Source organism: Scyliorhinus canicula, chromosome 19 (genome assembly GCF_902713615.1).
Source record: "Scyliorhinus canicula chromosome 19, sScyCan1.1, whole genome shotgun sequence".
NCBI lineage: Eukaryota > Metazoa > Chordata > Chondrichthyes > Carcharhiniformes > Scyliorhinidae > Scyliorhinus > Scyliorhinus canicula.
The window spans coordinates 15382125-15406132 of record NC_052164.1 but is presented as its reverse complement, the minus strand read 5'-3'; the positions used below and the strand labels follow the sequence as shown (position 1 = coordinate 15406132).

The 24008-nt window shown below is 45.7% G+C and overlaps 1 protein-coding gene across 1 annotated transcript in view; it reads right to left on the bottom strand.

Annotated features, from left to right (window-relative positions):
* The window catches only part of LOC119953963 (ORM1-like protein 3), a 46766-nt gene that overhangs the window by 21664 nt on the left and 1094 nt on the right, over positions 1-24008 (bottom strand). The gene's annotated exons all lie outside the window — the stretch shown is intronic.

The following is a 24008-nucleotide window of genomic DNA, read 5'->3' as shown; positions in this document are numbered from 1 at the left end:
TAAACCCCCAACGATGTCTTCACCTGCAGCACCAATAAATCCTAATTCCAACAATTAGGAAGCAATAGTGTAAACAAAATATGGAGAAATTTGCAACTCTACCCTAAAATCTCCTGGAATTCCAATTAAATATGTTAAGCTGGTAGCATTCTCACCTCTGAGCCACAAGGGTCAACTTCCCACTCCAGGGTTTCAGCGCAAGAATCAACACTGACACTCCATTGCAGTATTGAGGAAGCGCTGTCGTATTCTGGATGAGATGTTAAAGCAAGACCCATCGTCTGCACAGATGAATGCAAAAAATTCCATTGCATTATTTCAAAGTGGAGCAGAGGAATGCTCCCCAGTGTCCTGGTCAATATTTATCTACATCATCAAAAATAAACCCAGATATGATTTTTTTTTCAATTAAGGTGCAATTTTAGCGTGGCCCAACTACCTAACCTGCACATCTTTAGGTTGTGGGTGAGACCCACGCAGACATGGGGAGAACGTGCAAACACCACACAGACAGTGACCTGGGGCCCGGATCGAACCTGGATCCTCAGCGCTGTGTGGCAGCAGTGCTAACCACTGTGCCACCGTGCCATCCTGACTATATGGTCATTATAACATTGCTGTTTCACAGTATCATAGAAAAGTTACAGCACAGGAGGCCATTCGGCACATCCTGTCCATGCCAGCTCGAGGACATCCAGGTGCCCTTTCTAATCTCGCCTTCCTGCACCCAGTCCATAGCCCTGTAGCTTAGAGCACTTAAGTTGCAGATCCAGGTATTTTATAAAATAATTTAGGGTCTCTGCCTCCACCACAAACTGGGGCAGCGAATTCCAGACTCCCACTACCCTTTGCGTAAGAAAAAGGTTCTTCCTCATGTCCCCTCTATGCCTTCTGCCACGCATCTTGAATCCATGTCCCCTGGCTCTAGAAGTTTCCACCAGGGGAAACAATTTGATCTTGTCCATCTTATCTCTCTGCTCCTCATGATTTTTTACACCTCAATTAAGTCACCCCTCAACCTTCTTTATTCCAAGGAAAATAACCCCAACCTCTCCAGCCTCTCCTCGTAGCTGCACTTTTCTAGCCCTGGGAACATTCTTGTAAACATTTGTGAAAGTTTGCACTTCTTACTTTAGAAGTGACTCAATTGGCTGTAAAGCACTTTGAGACGTCCAGTAGTCATGAAAAGCACTATACAAATGAGTCTTTCTTTCTTACTTAAAATGATCTGGTTATTGAATTTTATAAGCACTAAATTCCCCCACGATGTGTTATTTACATTCTTTAATTAAAATTATGGGATAATTCCAATTTTTTTAGTGCGGAAAATAACTTCAAATTATCAGAAGGCTGCAGTTGGATAACTTCCAGGAGTAACCCTCATCTAAAACTGATTGCCCAGTTCACCAATATGCTCTTGACGAGATAACAGCAATTACACAACAGCAGAGGTAGAGGAGCCACTCCATATGACTTTCAATGTCTCTGCAATTGTTTGGTCTCTCTCTCTCTCTCAATATCTTGTCATAGCAACGCGTAGATCACCAGCTCTTCATTGGAAATCTAAACCTGCAGCCTCATGATCATTCAGACTTAGAATATTTAAATGGTTGACCTACATGCAAAGTATATTTAATTGTGCTGTGATATTTCAATGATGAATCAGAACCTCAAATTTTTATTTTTTTTTAAAAAACACACTAATGACTTGTCAACGCAGTTTTCGAACACTTTCTAAACATTTTCTCAATAATTTTGATCTGAAAAGCAAGATTCAATACACCTTGCATCAAGGGCAACTTCAGCCACCTATCCACTGGACTCTGCAGTCTCATTATGACACAGAAATGGCCCAGATCATATATCCTCTGATGTTCAATTTCTTACGAGGGAAGCATCTGGTGTCTGCTTGGTGCCTTCCTGAAAATGGTGGCTAGATGCAATCGTTTAGATCATGTCAAAGAGCAGAGTCAAGGGAAACAATTTAATCTTGTCCATCTTATCTCTTCTCATGATTTTATACACCGCAATTAAGTCCAACTCATTTTGTTGTTTTATTTGGGGGGGGGGGGGGGGGCTGGGTCACTGTCTGTGTGGAGTTTGCTTATTCTCCCCAAGTCTGTGTAGGTTTCACCCCCACAACCCGAAGATATGCAGGGTGGGTGGATTGGCCACGCTAATTGGAAAAAAATAATTGGGTACTCTAAATTTATTTTAAAAAGAAAAAAGTTAGGAAGCAAGGACAATGCATTCTTCCCACCTCCTCTGGAATTTTGGCAAATGAAAAAGTCAGCAAGCCTATTCCCATCAATTTAATTTTCATATTTGTTTTATAAATTTAGAGTACCCAATTATTTTTGTTTCAACTAAAGGGCAATTTAGTGTGGTCAATCCACCTACCTGCACATTTTGTTTGGGTTGTGGGGCTGAGACCCATGCAGAGATGGGGAGAATGTGCAAACTCCATACGGACATTGACCCCGGGGTGGGATCGAACCCAGGTCCTTGGCAGTGTGAGGCAGCAGTGGTAACCACTGCACCGCCGTGCCACCCCCCAATTCCCTTCAATATGCAATGCACAACTACAAGGTCAAAACCTTCACTTAAAGCGGCCCAAAAATTCCAAGCATAGCAATTTATCCAAAAATTGAACAAGTTCCTCCAGTTACTTCTGTCGTAATTTATCCTTACAAAGAACCATGAATTTATTTTGACCAGAAATGGCATGGAAGTCTGTCTTTAGCCGATATTCGCTTGCGTAAAAAAACCCATTAAAGTTAATGAAGCCTACTTACATCCATTGTCCACTGTATTCACCATTTGAGGCTGAAAATATGTTGTGCAATTTTAAAAAAAATACCTCTATGGAAGAAATTTAGTTTCAAGGCCTATCTTCATATTTTAGATTTGATGCCCAAAATCAGCCATGTCTTTATCCTTTCAATCTATCCGCATCTTTGAACCTGACATTGGCTTCACTACCCAACCAATACATTTTCCTTTTCAATGACTGAATGTTATGTTCATCTAAAGGTTATGAACACATGGGCGAGGGAATGGGGAAAAATCCTCTCCACATTCAGCATTGATACCAGCCTCTCAGGTGACTGGATGCAAAGTAAGTCCCTGTTTGTCGAGCACAAACTTTTTTTTAATATCATCCCTACAGTGCTGAAGGAGGCCATTTGGCCCATCGAGTGCACTGAACCCCCCCCTAACGGAAAAGCACCCCACCTAGGTCCACTCCCCCGCCCCATGCCTGGAACTCTTGTCACTCCCCACCTAACCGTTGGACAGTAAAAGACAATTTAACATGGCCAATCCACCTAACCTGCACATCTTTGGACTGTGGGAGGAAACCGGAGCATCCGGCGGAAACCAACGCAAGATATGGGAATGCTAACTCCACATAGACAGCTTTTATAAACACTTTTAAAAATCACAATCTAGTCTGATCTTTCCTCCTGCACTTTTTCCATTTTCCACATTAAAAAAAAAATTAGAGTACACAATTTTTTTTCCCATTAAGGAGTAATTTAGTGTGGCCAATCCACCTACCCTGCACATCTTTGGTTTGTGGGGACAAGACCTACGCAGACTCAGTGTGTATACTCCACACAGACAGTGACCCGGGGCCAGGATAGTCCTCGGCACCATGTGGCAGCAGTGCAAACCCCAAGGCAGTATTTTAATTTTCTGTCACAGAAGAAAAACATACAAATAAAAAGCATTAGGTTGTCAGGGAAGCCTAGTACTGTACATAGGGAGGGACAAGCATCATATGTTTATTTATGCAAAAACCTCAAAATTACATCTTTGGTTGCAAAGCACCTTCGGGATGTCATGTTATAGAGAGTTATAAAATTTTAACAGTACTCGATAGGGTGAATGCAGGGAAGATGTTCCCGATGGTGGGTGTGTTCAGAACTAGGGGTCACAGTCTGAGCTTTCGGGGTGCACCATTTAGGACAGAGATGAGGAGACATTTCTTCGCCCATAGATTGATGAGACTCATTACCACAGTAGGTTGGTGAGGCTAGATATAGCACTTGAGGCAAATGAGGAAAGGGTTATAGGGAGAAAGCAGGATTACGCTATTGAGTTGGACATCAGCCATGATCATGACGAATGGTGGAGCAGACTCGAAGGGCCGAATGGCCTCCTCCTGTTCTTATCTTCTATGTTTCTATCATGAAAGGAACACTAGCTTTATTAATATTCTGTGTGTAAAGCAGCAACATATCCCATATACTCATGGCTTCAAAGTCAATCATAAACAGATAGGTTCACTGGGCTTATACTGAATATAATTTTGGCCAGAGTGTAAGTACACAAATTTAGACAAAAAAATAGTCATGGTCCATGATGTAATAACTACAAAATGTTAATGTTCTTATAAGCTAGGAATGTCTCAAGGAACTACATTCCCTATTTAGAACCGAGTTTCTACCAATTTGCCAAATTAAAACAAATCACCATCTTAAACATACTTTGCAAAAGTTACAAGCGAAACTGCATTTCTACTACAGCCACCATTTTAAGATCAAACTACCTGATCCAGTTTCACAGGCAGAACAGTAGTGTTAGATTGCATCATTTAAAAAACTAGAATACGACTTATGTTCTTTCTAAATCTGTATTTCACTTAGATGAATGGACATTTCACAACCGCTACCTTCCTGTAATAGTGAGAATTGTGTATGATACATGTTGCTGTTCTTCGAGTCCAAAACTGCTATCGAGCTAAATAATCGCAAAGAAGTTTAAGTAATCCTTGCATTAAAATATATGCAGCACAAACTTGAGAAGTAAATAATACAACCGTTGGATATTTCACTCTCTATAACAGTCTGGTTTGCTTTAGAAAGGGATTAAAGGCAGGCCTAAGTAAGTAGCAGGCAGACATTTCTGACACAGGAATCATTCTTCTGAAACTCTCAGAAATCAGCTCTATTATAAAAGTCCACAATCGATTCTCGTTTCTGCCATTACCTTGGATACTCTGAGAAATGAAGCTGCTGCTTTGTAATCAGCTCTTTGAGTTGCCAAATCCAAAATTCCTAAAGACAATGTAGGCGCCTATACAACTATAATCAGGTGGAGAAGGAAAGACATGAAAGTTCTGTGCTACAGCAACCAGAGATTGGAACTGCTGAAAATGTACAGGCTTTCGGAACGGAGCAGGTTGATTTAGAAATCAGCTTTGATCCTGCACCAAAAAACATCCCTTGCCTTGAACTCTCATGCACAAAATCATTTAAGCTGAATTGTATCCTGATGCGTTCATAGAGATAATCCGCCATTCTCCCATCTCTTCCACTCACCATTTTCCTTGAAAGCACCAAGCACAGGCTTTGCTACCATGATCTATCCCAGTACCCAAATCAGATTATGAAAGACCAACATTTAAAAAAATTATAACGCAAAGTTGGAAGAAAAGCAATTTCTGCTCACCCAATCAATACACTGGGTAATGAGGCTCATTGAGGTACCATCACCATGACAGGCACACAACGATTTGCCAGTATTAACTTACATCACCCACTGATGCATTCTGCCAAAGGCAAAACTGAGTTAGCCATCTGTTCTGGGCTTGTGGATCTCTTCATGAAACAGCCTTAGCAAAGGCCTGAGATCACATCATCTTAACAGAAGTGGCAACAGGGCACCCAGACGCAGAGAGAGGGGAAAATAAAGGAGAGGGATGAGGTCTTGACACAAAGAAACTGAGGCATCAATATCAATAAGCCAATGCCAGAATAATCCTTCACACATGGACGATTTCTTGCAACAGTATCTTTTAAAGAGTATTGTGCAACAGAGTTACTGAAAACCCTGACAAACATCCCAGAGTGGAGAAAAATCAGGAACATAAGAACTAGGAGCAGGAGTAGGCCATCTGGCCCCTCGAGCCTGCTCCGCCATTCAATTAGATCATGGCTGATCTTTTGTGGACTCAGCTCCACTTTCCGGCCCGAACACCATAACCCTTAATCCCTTTATTCTTCAAAAAACTATCTATCTTTACCTTAAAAACATGTAATGAAGGAGCCTCAACTGCTTCACTGGGCAAGGAATTCCATAGATTCACAACCCTTTGGGTGAAGAAGTTCCTCCTAAACTCAGTCCTAAATCTACTTCCCCTTATTTTGAGGCAATGCCCCCTAGTTCTGCTGTCACCCGCCAGTGGAAACAACCTGCCCGCATCTATCCTATCTATTCCCTTCATAATTTTAAATGTTTCTATAAGATCCCCCCTCATCCTTCTAAATTCCAACGAGTACAGTCCCAGTCTACTCAACCTCTCCTCATAATCCAACCCCTTCAGCTCTGGGAACAATAAACATCCCCAATAACAATAGAGGGAAAATCCATCAACTGCAACCACTATTCCACTGAAGTTGACACAACCCTATTAGGGCTAGGAAAACATTTCCCCAAAGCTCCAGCATTCCTTGCAACAAAGACAATTCTATTGTAATAAATGCCTCATCAGCATCTACAGAAAGCACCAGGTTACATTCATCTGATACATATTGGGAATTGGGGCGGGGGAACTCCCAACTGGCTAGTCATACCTCACATAAAAAACATTAGTTGTGGTTGATGAAGGCCAATCAGCTCAGTCCCAGGACATCACTGCAGTTGTTCCTCAGGTAGCGTCCTTGGCCCAACCATCGTCAGTTACTTCATCAATGACCTACCCTCTATCATAAAGGTCAGAGGTGGAGATGTTTTTAGCACTGTTGCCTCAGAGCGCCGAGGACCCAGGTTCGATCCCGGCCCCGGATCACCGTCCATGTAGAGTTTGCACATTCTCCCAGTGTCTGTGTGGGTCTCACCCCCACAACCCAAAAAGATGTACAGGGTAGGTGAATTGGCCATGCTAAATTGTCCCTTAATTGGAAAATGAATGAATTGGGTAGTCTAAATATATATATTTTTTAAAGTGGGGATGTTTATTGATGCTTGCCTGGTGTATAGCTCCATTCACAACTCATCAGACACTGAAGCAATCAATATCTACATACAGCAAGCCCTGAACAACATTCAGCTTTGGTCTAAGTAGCAAGTAATATTTGTGCAACACAAGCACCAAACAATGACCATCTCCTCCTCTTGACATTCAATATATTTACAATCTTCCACCATTAAAATGCTGGGGGTCACCACTGACCATATACTCAAATTGACAAGCCATTTGAATGCTGTGGCCACAAGACCAGGTCAGAGAATCAATGTTCTGCAGTGAATGACTCACATTCCTTAACACCCCATAACAGCTTCCCAGCATCTCCAATTGAATACTCCCCAGTTGCCTGAATGAGTGCAGCTCCAACAGCACAAGATGTTCAACACCATCCCCACCCATCTTGATTGGCACCCCATCCATCACACATGGCTTCAGTGTGCACCATCTTCAAATTCCACTGCATAACCAAAGTTTGACCTAATTCCATAAACCCTTCAATTAGTTAACTTCTTATTCCTCAGAATGCAACGTTTGCAACCTTCTGTCTGGTTGAACAACTCCTTTACACAAATTTCTACAGCCAAGTGCTCTGCCGCAAATGAGGCGACAGAAAGCCTGTTGTGGGCCAGGATTTTAGAGAACCCCAAAGTGCATCATGGAGTTCACCTGACCCACAACTTTTAATAGATTATGGTACAGGGAGCACACGGCCCACTCTACAAGTGTGGTGCAGCAGAAATGGAAAAGTATTTTTTAAAGCAAAACAATGTTTCTTGTATGAACTCAAGTTCACCTTGTTAAAACACACACACAGTGAACATCTTAGCAACCATCAATTCAAATATAACCCCCAAAGAATATAACACTAAGTAATTCTTAAGCTGTTCTTTTAACATCCATAAGACTTTAAAAAAAACTTTAAACAGAAGCACATCAGGTTAAAGTCACTACTGAGAGCAGTTATTAGTTTTAAATCACCAAAGGATCGATTTACATTCTTTAGATAACAGAGAGAGACTAATAACCTTTCTGGCTGTGACTGCAGCTATCCAGCTCTGAAAAAGAAACTAAAACACACCCTACAGCAAACAACCTAAAACGAAAGTAAAAAGCTGACAGATAGCCCAACTCCACCCACTCTGACATCACTGCAGTAATAAACACCCATTTCTTAAAGGTACTCTCACTACAGATATTTATATACGCACCCACTTATAAACACCCATTTCTTAAAGGTACTCTCGTGTGACAAGCCTCCCCGATCAAAAAATGTTGTGTCGGGAATCTGCAAAGAACTGGAGGCTACATTTGGATTGCTGCAAAGGGTTGTTGGATAAGTGGCAAAACGCCTTGCACCGATACAACGCTTTGTATGGAGAAAAGCTTTAATACATTTCACAGAATATTAATCAGGAAAAAATGCTCTTTTCACTTTCGTTTTCAGAAACGTCAGCAAAATATTTACTTTAAACAAGTCTCTTCCAATGTGTTCTTTCAAATCAGAAAATGTTTCTGAATAAATAAGTTCAATGAGATCAGGATCTTCTGGGTATCTTTAAAATTCATGAGATATAAGAAGCTCATTTAGCTGGATTGTTGTTTTAAACTGTGAGCACTTTGCCTGTCAGCAGCAAAACCTTAACTGCGCTCTCGGCCCAAGACTCTGCATACTCAGCAGGGGATTCAATTGCATGAAAGAGGTCCACAATGATTCGTACAGTGTTCTGAAATAGCCTTAATGTGGCTGAACAGTGCAAATTTCAACTAGGATCATTAAAGAACCAAGAATCAACAAGCCACTCTAGTCAGACCACCAGCGCCCAGGCTTCTACCAGGCTGCTCCTAGACCAGTTATTCAGAAGTGTGACGAGGGGAGTTTTTGCAAGGTCTTACCTTATGATTTTCCGTTCTTAGAATCATTGAATGGTTACAACAGTACAGGGCGTGCTGTGCCCATGCCAGCTCTCTACACGAGCAACTCGGCTGGCCACATTCCCAGACGCTTACCCCACAGCCCTGCAAATTCTCTCTCTCCAGCTGTTTATGCAATTTCCTTTTGAATGCCACAATTGAATCTGCCTCCATCACACTTTTTAAAAAAATAAATGTTTTTATTGGGTTTTTGCACAAGGTATAATTACCGTTATGTACACAGAATAAGAAACATATATATACATATACACATATTTAGAAGAGAAGGGCACACCCCAACATAAAATACAATAAAATATGAAATAGACTAACTGGTGGGGTATTGTGCACCAGCTCGACAGCGGCAGTTCTGTGCATCTGGCAGAATTACTGTTTGTGGGGGGGGAAGGGGGGGCAGGGTTGGCGGGGATTGGGGGGGGGGGGGGGGGGCACATATACATTTGGGTGCCGGGGAGATAATTACAGTGTGCGATACTTGGCTGTGTTGTGTGCTGTTGTCGTCTGCTTTCCCCCCCTGTGGTTCGCCTTTCTTTCATGCCTTGGCCCTCCCCTGATTCTTGACTAATTTCCCCTGATTTTTGGCTACCTGGCTATTCTTCCTCTTGTCGTTGGCCACAAACAGGTCCCGGAACAGTCATGTGAATGCCTCCCATGTTCTGTGGAAGCCGTTGTCTGACCCTCGGATGGAGAATTTGATTTTCTCCATTTGGAGAGATTCCGAGAAGGCGGACAGCCAGTCTGCAGCTCTGGGTGGTGCTGCTGACCGCCAGCCAAACAGGATTCTACGGCGGGCGATCAGGGTGGCAAAGGCAAGGGCGTCCGCCTTCCTCCCCAGGAATAGATCTGGCTGGTCAGAGACCCCGAAGACCGCCACTTTCGGGCATGGCTCCACCCTCACTCCCACCACTTTGGACATTGCCTCGAAGAAGGCTGTCCAGTACTCCACCAGTCTGGGGCAAGACCAGAACATGTGGGCGTGGTTGGCTGGGCCTACTTGGCACCGTTTACATCTATCCTCCACCTCCGGGAAGAACCTACTCATACGGGTTCTTGTTAAGTGGGCTCTATGTAACACTTTTAGCTGCGTCAGGCTGAGCCTTGCGCACGTGGCGGTGGAGTTGACCCTATGCAGTGCTTCGCTCCAGAGTCCCCATCCTATCTCAATCCCCAGGTCCTCCTCCCATTTCTTTCTTGTTGCGTCCAGTACGGTGTCGGCCCTTTCTGTCAGTCGGTCGTACATGTCACTACAGTTTCCCTTGTCTAGTATGCTTGCGTCCAGTAGTTCTTCCAGTAGTGTCTGTCGTGGCGGTTGTGGGTACGTCCTTGTCTCCTTTCGTAGGAAGTTTTTAAGCTGTAGATACCTTAGCTCGTTCCCCCTGGCTAGCCGAAATTTCTCTGTCAGTTCGTCCAGTGTTGCGATCCTGCCGTCCGTGTATAGTCCCTGACTGTCAGTGTCCCTCCGTCCTGCCTCCACCTTTTGAAGGTGGCGTCAGTCAGTGCTGGTGTGAACCTATGGTTGGTGCAGATGGGAGCTTTGTCAGACATTTTGGTCAGGCTAAATTACTGCCGCAGTTGGTTCCAGGATTGGAGGGTGGCTATCACCACCGGGCTGCTGGAGTGTTTTTTGGGTGGGGATGGGAGTGCTGCCGTGGCGAGGGCCCGGAGGGAGGTCCCCACGCACGAGGCCTCCTCCACGCGCACCCACACGGCCTCTGGCTCCTGGATCCATCCCCCTTATTCGCTCGGCTGTTGCCGCCCAGTGGTAGAATTGTAGGTTTGGGAGGGCTAGCCCCCCCCCTGGATTTTGTTTTTTGCAGGACCTTCTTTGGGATCCTAGCATTTTTACCCCCCCATACGAACGCCATGATTAGTTTGTCTAGTGCTTTGAAAAAGGCCTTGGGGATGTAGATCGGGATGGATCTAAACAGAAAGAGGAACCTGGGCAGTACGTTCATTTTGATCGTCTGGACTCTCCCAGCGAGGGAGAGTGGGAGTGTGTTCCATCTAAACAGGGGCTGTTGAGCATACTGGGCTAAATCGCTGGCTTTGAAAGCAGGACAAGCAGGGCAGCAGCACGGTTCGATTCCCGTAACAGCCTTCCCGAACAGGCGCCGGAATGTGGCGTCTAGGGTCTTTTCACAGTAACTTCACTGAAGTCTACTCGTGACAATAAGCGATTTTCATTTCATTTAATCTTTGCAGGTCCTTTTTTACTTCCTCCGTCAGACTGGTGAGGTTCCATTTGTGGATCCCTTTCCAGTCATGGGCTATTTGGATCCCCAGGTAGCGGAATTTGTGTCGGGCTTGTTTAAACGGCACCCACTTGCGGGTGTACTGGGAAGATCTCGCTTTTGCTCATGTTGAATGTGTAGCCCGCAAAGGCTCCAAACTCTTTCAGGAGCGCAATGATCCCGCCCAAGCTGCTCTGTGGGTCCGAAATGTAGAGGAGCAGGTCATCTGCATAGAGTGAGACTCTGTGTCTGCCTCCCCTTCGGATCCCCCTCCAACTTTTTGCTGCCCTGAGCGCGATTGCTAGCGGTTCGATCGCTAGGGCGAACAGCAGCGGGGACAGTGGGCATTTTTGTCTGGTGCCCCTGTGCAGTTGGAAGTATTGGGAGTTGGTCCGTACGCTCGCCATGGGAGCGTTCTATAGGAGCTTTACCCAAGAGTTGAACCCTGTTCCAAGCCCGAACCGCTCCAGTACCTCTATGAGGTATTTCCATTCGACTCTGTCGAAGGCCTTTTCTGCGTCCAGGGAGACGATCACCTCTTGTGTTCTCTCGTTATCACGTTCAGCAGGCGCCTGATGTTCGAGGTAAGCGGTCTACCTTTGACGAAGCCCGTCTGGTCCTCTGTGACCACCTCAGGTACACAGTCTTCTAGCCTTTTGGCTAGGATTTTGGCGTCTGCGTTTAGCAGTGAGATGGGTCTGTATGACCCACATTCCGTTGGGTCTTTGTCTTTCTTAAGTATCAGCGAGATTGAGGCCTGTGCTAGCGTGGGTGGCAGTGTGCCCCTAGCTAGCGAGTCGGTGAACATCTCCCGCAGGTGCGGGGCCAGCGCTGTCGCAAATTTTTTGTAGAAGTCCGCCGGGAATCCGTCTGGTCCCGGCGCCTTCCCCGTCTGCATGGAACTAATGCTGTCCATGATCTCTCCCAGTGCTAGTGGTGCTTCCATGCCCCATTTTCTGCCCTCCCCCACGGCTGGAATGTCCAGTCCATCAAGGAACCGTTTCATCCCAGACTCCCCCCTTGGGGGCTCTGAGGTGTACAGCTCTTGGTAGAGGGCCTTGAAGGTTTTGTTAATCTTTTCTGGTTCCATTTCCAACGTGCCTCCGGTACCCCTGATTTGTGCAATTTCCATCACACTCTCAAGAATGCATTCCTGACCTAGCTGTGTTCAAAGGCATTTCCTCATGTCACTGTTTTGTTCTTTTGCCATTCATCTTAAATCAGTGTCAACTGATTTGTGACCCTTCCAACAATGGTCTCTCCCAATCTATTCTGTCCAAATCTGCCATGTTATCAAATCTCTTTGTCTCTTCTCTTGGGCAAACAACCCAGTTTCTCTAATCTCTCCATTTTCATTCATTTTTTCCTCCCCTTATCATCCTCCCATTTCCCCAAAATTTGAAAGCTCCAGCTCTTCAAATTTCCTATTCCTAGGAAACTAGTGATTGATGCATGACGGTCTAACCTGCAGAGGGCAGATTTTCCCTGTCCTCTAAACTCAGGAAGTTTGAAGAGCAGAATTTAAAATCTTGGTCCTGCAAGCGGCAAACATTTTAAGAAACTGGGACGCACCAGTTCACCTGAGGAAGAAGCAGTGCTCCAAAAGCTAGTGTTTGAAACAAACCTGTTGGACTTTAAACTGGTGTTGTAAGACTTCTTACTGTGCTCACCCCAGTCCAACAACGGCATCTCCACATCAAATCTACATAGGTGCACAGGAGTCAACAGATACTGATTAGGAGCATACACTGTGCATGATTTTTTTCCCCTTGCTTACCAAAGGGCAGAGAAACTGATTGTAGAGGCTCCCAGGCTCAGCAGACTGGGAATGGAAACTGGGTTGAAGCTACACTTTAAATAGAAACAAACAAACCCCCAATTTCTTGTCAAACAATGTCTTTCTTTTCTTGTCCCCATCCAAGAACAATTTAAAAATCATCACACTGAAGCAAAATGGGAAAACACTACAAATACTCATCAGGTCAGGCAGTATTTGTGGAGTGAGAAAGAGTGTTAGTTTTATGACCTTGCACAAGGACTGTAAAAAGTTAGCCATGTGAAAGGTTTTAAGCAAGTACAGAGGCACAGGAAGCAGGGTAATGGAAGTGTTAGGGGAAAGAGGAAGGGAGGGGAAGATGTGTTTGACACAAAACTTAAAGGATGTTCCAACTTTGCTGGGAGCACTTTCTATTGTAGTCTGGCACTAAACGAAGACATGACTGAACATGCCAGAATTCCAGGAATAAAAACCAGGAATGCATTGCACTGTGGTGACAATGGGGACAAGTGAATTGTAGCAATTTGAGAGATAAAAGCACTTGTTATTTTCATGTGCATCATTAGTTTACTTATGCAAAGTTATGGTACTCGGGCTACAAATCATGCTGAGAGGGTGAACATTTGTGTGATACCACCTGAACTCATTTGCCCTGGCAATGGTTTAGTGAGAAGTGAGCGGAAAGTGAGAAGCCAAAGTAAACCAAAACAAAAGTAAGTTAATTTCATATTCTCCATGAAGGAAAAGGCCCAAACAATTTGGAGCTGAACACAGAAAGAGCTCCATTCAAGGCTTTTGAAACTGATGGATTTACCGTACGGCCATAGTTCCACCACTAGTTACAACCAAGTTATCAATAAAGTTTTTAAAAAACAAATTTAGAGTATCCAATTCATTTTTTCCAATTAAGGGGCAATTTAGCATGGCCAATCCGCCTAACCTGCACATCTTTGGGTTGTGGGGGTGAAACCCACGCAGAAAGTGTTCAAACGCCACACGGACAGTGACCCAGAGCCGGGATCGAACCTGGGACCTTGGCGCCGTGAGGATGCAGTGCGAACCACTGTGCCACCGTGCTGTCCTAAGTCATTAAAACGTTAATAGAAGCAACAATTTTGCATGTCATATTTAACCTCTCCCAACATTCTGGATCAATATCAGGATGTGGGTTATCTGTAGTTTCACAGAATAATACTTCTTGTTATGTCACCAAAATCTAGATATTTTACCAAAGGGAAGGAAACCATTTGAAATACAAATTGCAACATGTCAGTTACTAGTGGTTAGTTTAAGATATATTCTTCAGGGTTGTAAGTTTTGGGGTCAGAGAGCAGAGAGAAGAGAATGAAACAATAAATCTATTAAAAAAAACAGGAAGCTTCAATAACACATCTGCACTGTTTGCGAATCTCAGGATTGTAACATCCGGATTCAGCATGCCTGAGTAACAGGCAAGGGATGGAAGACAGGGGAGAAAATAGTGAATGAATCACACGGAAAGCACAGAGATGAGAACATAATTGGGCTTTTCTGTCAGGTCTCCGCGTTGTGTGTGAAAGATAGGGTAGGAAAAGAGGTACCTGGTAATCGTCTTGAAGATCAATTGCAGAAACCAGTAACTCTCCTTGGAAATCCCCTTCAACCTTTCTCGGTTACTTCTGTTGACTGACTTGCTGAGCCTCAGGGGAAGCAATGGCGTAGTGGTATTGTCACTGGACTGGTGATCCAGAGAACCAGGGTCGTTCTCTGGGGACCCTGGGTTCGAACCCACCATGGCAGATGGTGACATTTTAATTCAATAAATGTTTGGAATTAAAAATCGAATGATGATCATTAAACAATCTGCCACCCTTACCTGGTCTGGCCTACATGTGACTCCAGAACCACAGCAATGTGGTTGACTCTCACATTTCCTCGAAAATGGCCTAGCAAGCCACTCAGTTGTACCAAACCTCCACAAAGCCAATAAAAAGGAAATACACCAGTTGTGAATGCTGGTAAACAATTTAACAACTCACTAGAGGCGGCTCCACAAATATCCCCATCTTCAATGATGGGGGAGTCCAGCACATGAGTGCAAAAGACAACTTTGAAGCATTCACAATAATCTTCACCCGAAGTTCCAAGTGGATGGTACATCTCTGTCTCCTTCAGAGGTCCCCAACATCACCCAATTCACCCCACGTGATAACATGAAATGACACGAGGCACTGGATACTGCAATGGCTATGGGCCCTGACAATATTCCAGCAATTGTACTGAAGACATGTGCGCCAGAAACTGCTGTTCCAGTGCAGCTACAACACTGGCATCTACCCAGCCATTGTCCAGGTATGTCCTGTACACAAAAAGCAGGACAAATCCAACTCGGTCAATTATCGCCTGATCAGTCTACTCTCAGTCATCAGTAAAGTAATGGAAGGGGTCAGCATAGTGCTATCAAGCGGCACATATTAGCACTAACCTGCTCACTGACACTCCGTGTGAGTTCCACCAGTGTCACTCAGCTCCTGGCCTCATTACAACCTTGGTTCAAACATGGGCAGAAGTCCACTGACACCGCCATCATTGCAAACTACTGCTTCTTTTCCCCTCCCTCTCTCGAATTTTTACCTGCAATAACCCACATCCATCTTCCTTTGTGCTGGTTTGACTCCAACCAGTGGCTTTTGAGGAAAAGGGTAATGGGTGATGGAGGTGAGACTGTATCAGAGAACGATAAGTCAACACATCGAAAGGAGATAACATATCAGTGTTTGTTCTGTTAATTACAATACGTAGCAATCCAATTAAGGCACTGTTGCTTTAAGACTGAAGGACACCCTCCAATTCTGTAATAAGGTTAATGAAAGTTCAGATTTTTGGTGACAAATTGTCTCAACTTATTTACTTCATGAAGTCATTGACCATATCAAAAACTTCTTCTACTGCTTTTGAAATGTAGCAGACTACTTCAAATTTCTTACCTCATTTTTTTATCAGTACATTCAAGTGTTTGTTTAAAGAGCAGTAAGTGGAAGAACAGGAAAACACTAGTTTGCAGTGAAATAGGTTCCATTCACAAGCACCACAATAAATTATCCAATTTCAAAATATTAGTCATGAATGAAGCCTTTTTTGAGATCTTTTGAATCAGAAGATGGTACACTACAGTAGCAAACTGGCATTGCTTCTAAACTGTTTTTCCCCCATTTATCCAGGGATGTGGGTAACAATAGCAAAGAATTAAGATAATAAATTGTTCTCATTATACACTGCCATTTTACCTACCTTGAATTCATACATTGGAACTAATAATTCTTTCCAGTTTTCAGATGTTATCAAGGACCATCTGTGCTGTAGAACAGAGCAAGGTCTATAGAACAAGACATTCTCTTTCCTCTGCTCCAAGGCATTACCCAACCTTCTTATTTTAAAAGGGAGGGGAGGTTACTTTCAGAGAAAGAAATCTGCCATCCTTACTTGGTCTGACCTATATGTAACTTCAGACCCACAGCAATGCGTTCCCAGCTAGCCACTCAACGGCAAAGAAGGATTGGCATCATCAACGATGTCAACATCCCATTAAAGAATAAATAGTTCCACCTCAGGACTTGATGGTCAAGGAAGTGCATTTATAACATGGTCAAATGGGTGAACACGGCTGCAAATTCTTCCAACACACACCAATGGCATGTGGTAAGAATGGGAAAGATTCCTGGTCAACCACCCTGAGCTGCAAACAGCACAATGGTACAATCATCAATGAATATCACCACTTCTGATTTATAATGGAGGGAAAGTCATTGATTAAGCAGCTGAAGTGGTTGAACCTAAGCCTAAGAGGAACTCTGGGGCTGAAATGATTAACCTCCAACCACCACAACCATTTTTATTGTGTGCCAGGAATGATTCCAACCATTGGAAAGTTTCTCCCCCCGATTCCCATTGATTCAGTTCTTGGTCTCCTTGATGCCAAGCTCCTTTGTCCATGTTTGGGTCAAGGCTGCAATGACGTCAAATGCCAAGTGTTCTGATGGAATTCAATTTGCTTGTTAGTGGGCTGATTGCTAAGTGCCACTTTGTGGCACCGTTGATGACTTCTTCCATCACTTTGCTAATGATCGAGAGTAAACTGCTGAGACAGTAATTGGCTAGGTTGGATATTAGCTTTGTGCGGTTCAGACTTGGCCCTGATGCTCTGCTACGATGCATCCTCAATCTCCACCTTCATCCTCATAAATAGAACCATTGACTCCGACAATGCAAAAGGAGGCCATTCGGCCCATTGAGTCTGCACCGGCCCTCCGAAAGAGTACTCCACACCTATGCCCACGCCCCACCCCTAGCCCCACCCAATTTGCACATTCTTTGGACATTATGGGCCAATTTTAGCATCGCCAATCCACCTCACCTGAATGGTTCCTCACTCTGCTAAAAACAGGGCAAAGAAAAGGAACAATAAAAATCGAGCTTACACCACACGCGAGAAAAGTATTACAACTGAAGTCTCAAAGCCACCTTAGACTGACCAGATTTTAATGATTCACCCTACGACACAGGAGTATCATATCATTTATCACATCGTACAATTTATTCTGGACCCCGCAAGCTCCAACCTACAACACTAATGAAACCATAAACTGCAGAGTGACAGTCAAAGTATCTGGGTAAATAGACAAAAACTGTATAACTGGAATGTGCTCATTCTTTGAGATAATTTATTGCGACAGCCTTGTATTGTAACTGCATGCCTCTCCTTAAAGCCCAGACTTACTAGGCATTGATACAAGAGCTGGCATTGTCACTTTCTTTCAGTAGGTCCTCGAATGAGAGTACCCAGAGTGGCCAGACGATTTAGACCCACAAGAGAAGACCTTCGTTGACAACAATAAAACAATGCACAGTAGCTGCCAAAAATTCTGCTGCACCAACATTCTACTTTAACACTGCAATAAAGATAACAAGGAATTGCAGAACACACTGAAATAGCATCTCCCACTAATAACTCTCAGTACCGGACTAAGAAATTAATGAATGACAAAAATGGACCTGAAGGACAAACCCTTTAATGCATCAATAACTAAATTCTCTGGCAGTGCGAAACTGTCCGCCTTCTATTATTGCTGTTCTAAAATCAATACGCAGGCTAGGACAGTACTGGGAGAATTTGCACATCACCAACAAAGTGGTGCCCGTGGCTCCAATCACTATGAAGTTTTATGCTAACACAAAAGCCTTAAAAATGGGTTCAGCAGCTAGAACAGTTTTCAAAGACGCAGACTGAAGAGGTGAGTAATCAGGGTCAGATACAGCATAGTCATGCATCACAGATTCTGAATCCCAGCGCACTCACTTTCCAACTGTTTCAGCCCACCGCAACCTCCCCCACTCGCTGGCTAGCTTTTGTGTCAGTACTTTATCTGATTCAAAGTAAATGGAAGCATATCGCTGGGAGTGAACGAGACAACCTGACCAGACTAACAGGCAAATGTGCTGAGTGTGTAATCTTATTATCAGTGGGAAAGTGCCCACACAAGCACAATCCAGCCCCAGGGGGTTTGCGCTGGCATATTTGTTGAGTGTTCCCAGGAACTCAAAACGGTGGAACTGTTCCTTCAATCGCTCCTCCTTCATAAAGTGCAGAGGCTTTGAAAATCCTAGTGTGCATCACTTTTTATTTTTCCAATTAAGGAGCAATTTAGTGAGGCCAAGCCACCTACCCTGCACATCTTTGGGTTGTGGGGGTGAGACCCACGCAGACATGAGGTGTGCATCACTTCTTGATTTATTTCACAAGCTCTCTTACTCTCTTCTACCTCGTCTTACACTACACACTTTTATTTGTGCACGATAACAAAACTCGAGCTATCGCATCGACCCTCTTTAAACAAAAATACAAACAACCCAGTATGCAAAAATGAAACTTAGATTGAAAAAACAGACCCAAGTAGAATGTAAACACTGCTGGACTTCCACAGATTTGACATTTAAATGTGGGTAAACAGAGAAGATCACTTATAACTAACACCAGCAAAATGATTACGGGGCAATTTAGTGTGGCCAATCCACCTACCCTGTTCATCTTTTTGGGTTGTGGGGGTGAGACCCATGCAGACACGGGGAGAATGCACAAACTCCACATGGATTGTGACCCGGGGCTGGGATCGAACCCGGGTCCTTGGTATCGTGAGGCAGCGATGCTAACCACTTCGCCACTATGCTGCCCCTCAGTAAAATGCTATGTTAATTGAATTTTGGTGCTTGCTTTTTTCACATTACAAAACACCCAGTTTCTTTCCAATGGCACTCCATTGCCGCGTTTGCAGTCAATATTGTCCGTTTATGATGGAGTTGTGGTGTTTCGACCTGGCCACAACTCCAAGTTAGACCAGATGAACGAGCAACAAAAACAGACTTTATTATTTTCTTGGCCGGAGAAAGAAAAATGGAAAAAGCAAAGATCTGAAAAGCAGATGGGGCCCACAAGGTCTTAGATCCTCCTCTCCCACGACCCTGTTTGCCTTTTTCCCTGAAGACAAATAGAATGTTCTTTTATGCACGCTAAATAAATTAGGCTTTTTAACTCTCTTTTTCCCTGGCGCCAAAAACCACAGCATTCAAAATGCTCAGCAAAAATCTCATCTTGTCTCCAGGAAGCTTATGGCCCTGACTCTTCACTCATCTTTGATATTTTGTTTGAAATGAAAGTAATTGCCAATATCGATGGTTTAGGCCAGCCTCAAGGTTGGAGTAAAAAGGAGGGGGCACATGTTAAGCTCTTATGAAATCATTACTGCATAAAAAGGGGGCGGGGGAAGGGAAGAGAAACCAAGGCAGAGATATCAGCGTATAATAGAACATACCACGATCTGCAAGACTCCAACAGAAAGGTTGGAAGAGATGAGGCACTACTCATCACACAAAACAATTTTTATCATATCCTATGAAGCGGTGCAACCTCTCAGAAACAGGATTTTATATTTGCACAGATTTCACTGCGTGTTACTTAATTATGAGTGGGGCGACATGGTGCCACAGTGGCTAGCATTGCTGTCTCACAGCACCAGGAATCTGGGTTCAATTCCGACCTCAGCAAACTGTTTGCAGTTTGCACGTTCTCCCCGTGTCTGCGTGGGCTTCCTCCGGCTGCTCTGGTTTCATCCCACAGTCCAAAGATGTGCAGGTTAGGTGGATTGGCCATGCTAAATTGTCCCTTAATTCTCAAAGGATAGGTGTGGTTGGGGCGGCATGCACTGCTGTCTCACAGTGCCAGGGACTCGGGTTCAACTCTGGCCTCGGGTAACTGTGCGTGTGGAGTTTGCATATGCTCCCCAAACCTGTGTGGGTTTCCTCCGGGTGCTCCGGCTTCCTCCCACAATCCAAAGGTGTGCAGGTTAGGTGGAGTTGCCACACTAAAACTATCCCTTTGTGCACAAAGTTTAGGTGCAGTTAAGGGTTTATGGGGAGTGGGGGGGGGGGCACGAGTGACCCTGGGTAAGGGGCACTTTCAGAGTCGGTGCAGATCCCATGGGTCGAATGGCCTCCTTCTGCACTGTAGGGATTTTAAATTGCCCCTTAGGGTGGGGTTGCAGGAATAGGACAGGGGAATTGGGCCTGGTAGCGTGGTCGTTCACCGGGTCGGTGCAGAATCGATGGGCCAAATGACCTTCTTCTGCACTGTAGGGGTTCTATGATCCGATTCTATGAGATTGAGAAAAGAGACAGCCACCTCCTCTGAAGCAATTTAAAAATAGAGGAGATGAGAGTGCCACTTGAGGTCAGGGGAATTAATTATACCAATGTCAATGGATAACAGAAGAAGTAAAATATAATTCCAAAGCTGCCAGTAGCTGACTGACATTCTCCACAAGTCATTCTTTATTGCTGAGCCAAGACTGTCTGTGTCAACAGACAATTCTATCATTTAGGAAACATAGTCAAAGCTTAAGCCTGCCCAGACCATATAAGCAAACTTTCTGGCAGGTTAAATTCAGTTTGTGCCGACTGAGACTTTGCAGCAGTTGGAGCACTACAACCTCTCAGGCACAGGTCAACCTACTGCAAGTCTCAATCCCGATCTCTCACCCCTGGTCCTTGATGCAAAACAAAGGACCGCAATGTTTTTCAGAATCACATCTCCTGCCAACACAAACTGGTTGCACATTAAGAAAGGCGCATGAATGCAAGGTGAGAAGCGCTAGTGTGAACGTACCCCAAGGTGAATCAGCACATTTAGAAGTGGGGAAGTGACGGGGAGAAGCCATCCATTCAGTTCATCAGCCAAAGTATTTGAGAAAGGTTCTGTGATTTAGAGGTTATTGCTCAACCTCTCATAAGACGTAGCAGCAGTACTCCAAATTTCTAGGTTACGCTACTGATTCAGTTATTAGCTGAACAACCCTATCACAACACAACTCACCACAACATTCCAAACAAGGACTGCCACCCAAGGCAGAAACCTCAAAACCCAAGTGGAAGGTGTAAAAAGCCACTCTCTAAGCTGCCATCAACCACAGTTCTGAGTCCGTGTGTCGGCTTGAAAATGTTCTGCTCATAATTGCTAAAGGGACCAGAGGCGATAGAAGGGAGAAAAACGTACACAGTTTAGACACAGAGAATTATGGCGATCTGGAATGCATTGTCGGAAAAGGTGATGGAAGCAGCTTTAATAGTAGCTTCCAAAGCATGTGGCGCAGTGGATATCACTGGGACTGCGGAGCTGAGGACCTGGGTTTGAATCCCGGCCCTGGGTCACTGTCCGTGTGGAGTTTGCGTGGGTTTCACCCCCCACATCCCAAAGATGTGCAAGTTAGGTGGATTGGTCACGCTAAATTGGTCCTTAATTGGAAAAAAAATAATCGGGTATTCTAAATTTTAACAAGAATAAATAAATAATAGCTTCCAAAAGCAAAGGCAAACCTGCAACACTATGGGGGAAGAACATGGAGAGGGACTAACCAGGTAGCTCTTTCAAACAGCTGGAACAGGCAGGATGGGCCAATAGGCCTCGATCAACACTACATAATTGTATGATTCTATAATAAACCCCTCTCGCAGAGTATTCAAATGTCTCAAAATTCACATTTTTCTTGTCCACAGTATTTCTCAACAATTCAGGCGGCTGATATGAACCATTCCCCCATGAACAGGCTTCTCAATGTTAGGCCCGGACAAAAATGCTTAACCACCTAATACTTGGCAAGCTTAAGCACAACTTGATTTCCATTTACTCAATTGAGAAGCTAATGCTTTTAGTTTTAGCTGGCAGCAAGACGTTCTTTTGGGACAGAATAAATAAAGTGGCTGTCGACATTACCAACAATCGTGATGCAAGTTACAAACTATGTATACTCTCGTGGTTTTCCCAGGAAGACTATCCATCACATTACTAATATACTTTCTGCAAAGCTGGCAGTACTTTTGACATTTTTTGTAGAAAAAGAAAAGAATGAGGCTCAGCTGACCATCCTTAACATCCCTCCTCAGTCCGGGTTACTCCTTCCCACCACCCTTACAATGGACACCGCTATCTGTGAACTGGGATCGTTCCCTACTTAAAAGTGTCCAGTTCCAGATTACCCACCCCACTCACTCCACCATTCCACCATCCCCATTACCCCAAACCCATCTCGCCTCCCCACCTCCATTCCCTGCCTCACATTTCCACATCATTGCCCATCCCCTACACCCCACCCCCCATGTCCACTCGCATCTGTTCTCTCCCCTCAAGCCCTGCACCGTCTCCCAACCATCCTGCCATTCCCCCTTCCCCCCCCCCAACATCTTCCCGATCACACATCCCTTCAACTCAATCCCACATCGTCTGTTCCCCGCCACAACATCCCTGCCCTGCTCCCATCAACACCTCCTGGTTCCCCCCCCCCCCCCCCCCCCCCACACCACCACCCACTAGGTTCCCCCGCCCCAAACAACAACACCCCCTGGTCCCCATCCCACAACAACACCCCTGTGGTCTTCCCCCCCCCCGCACCACCCCCAACACCACCCCACTGGTCTCCCCCCCCCCCCCCCCCCCCAACAACACCCCACAGGTCTCTCTCTCCTCCCCCCCCCCCACCCCCCCCCCCCCACCACCACCACCCCACTGGTCTCCCCCCCCCCCCCCCCCCACCACCACCCCACTGGTCTCTCTTCTCCCCCCCCCCCCCAACAACACTCCCTGGTCCCCCCCCCCCCCCAACACCCCACTGGTCTCCATCCCCCCCCCAACACCCCACTGGTCTCCGCTTCCCCCCCCCCCCCCAACAATACCCACTGGTCTCTCCCCCCCCCCCCAACAATACCCCACTGGTCTCTCCCCCCCCCCCCCCCCAACAATACCCCACTGGTCTCTCCCCCCCAACACCCCACTGGTCTCTCTTCCCCCCCCCCCCCCCAACAATACCCCACTGGTCCTCTCCCCCCCCCCCAACACCCCACTGGTCTCTCTCCCCTCCCCCCCCCCCCAACAATACCCCACTGGTCTCATCCCCCCCCCCCCCAACAACACCCCACTGGTCTACCCCCCCCCCCCCCCCCAACAACACCCCACTGGTCTACCCCCCCCCCCCCCCCCAACAACACCCCCACTGGTCTCACCCCCCAACACACCCCTCAGTTCTCCAACACCCCACTGGTCTCACCCCCCCAACAACACCCCTCAGTTCTCCACCCCCCCCCCCCAAACACCCCCCCCTCTGGTCTCCAATCCCCCCCCCCCCCCAACACACCCCAGGGGTCTCTCCCCCACCCCCAAACAACACCCCACTGGTCTCTCTCCCCCCCCCCCCCAACAACACCCCACTGGTCTCCCCCCCCCCCCCCAACAACACCCCTCAGTTTCTCCAACCCCCCCCCCCCCAACACCCCCCCTCTGGTCCTCCAATCCCCCCCCCCCCCCCAACAACAACCCCCCTGGTCTCCACCCCCCGCCCCCCCAACAACCATCCCCCTGGTCTCCACCCCTCCCCACCAACAACCACCCCCCTGGTCTCCACCCCTCCCCCCAACAACAACTCCCCCTTGTCTCCACCCACCCACCCCCCCCCAACAACAACCCCCCTGGTCTCCACCCCCCTGGCCCGTCCGTTTACCCCACCCCGCAACAACATCC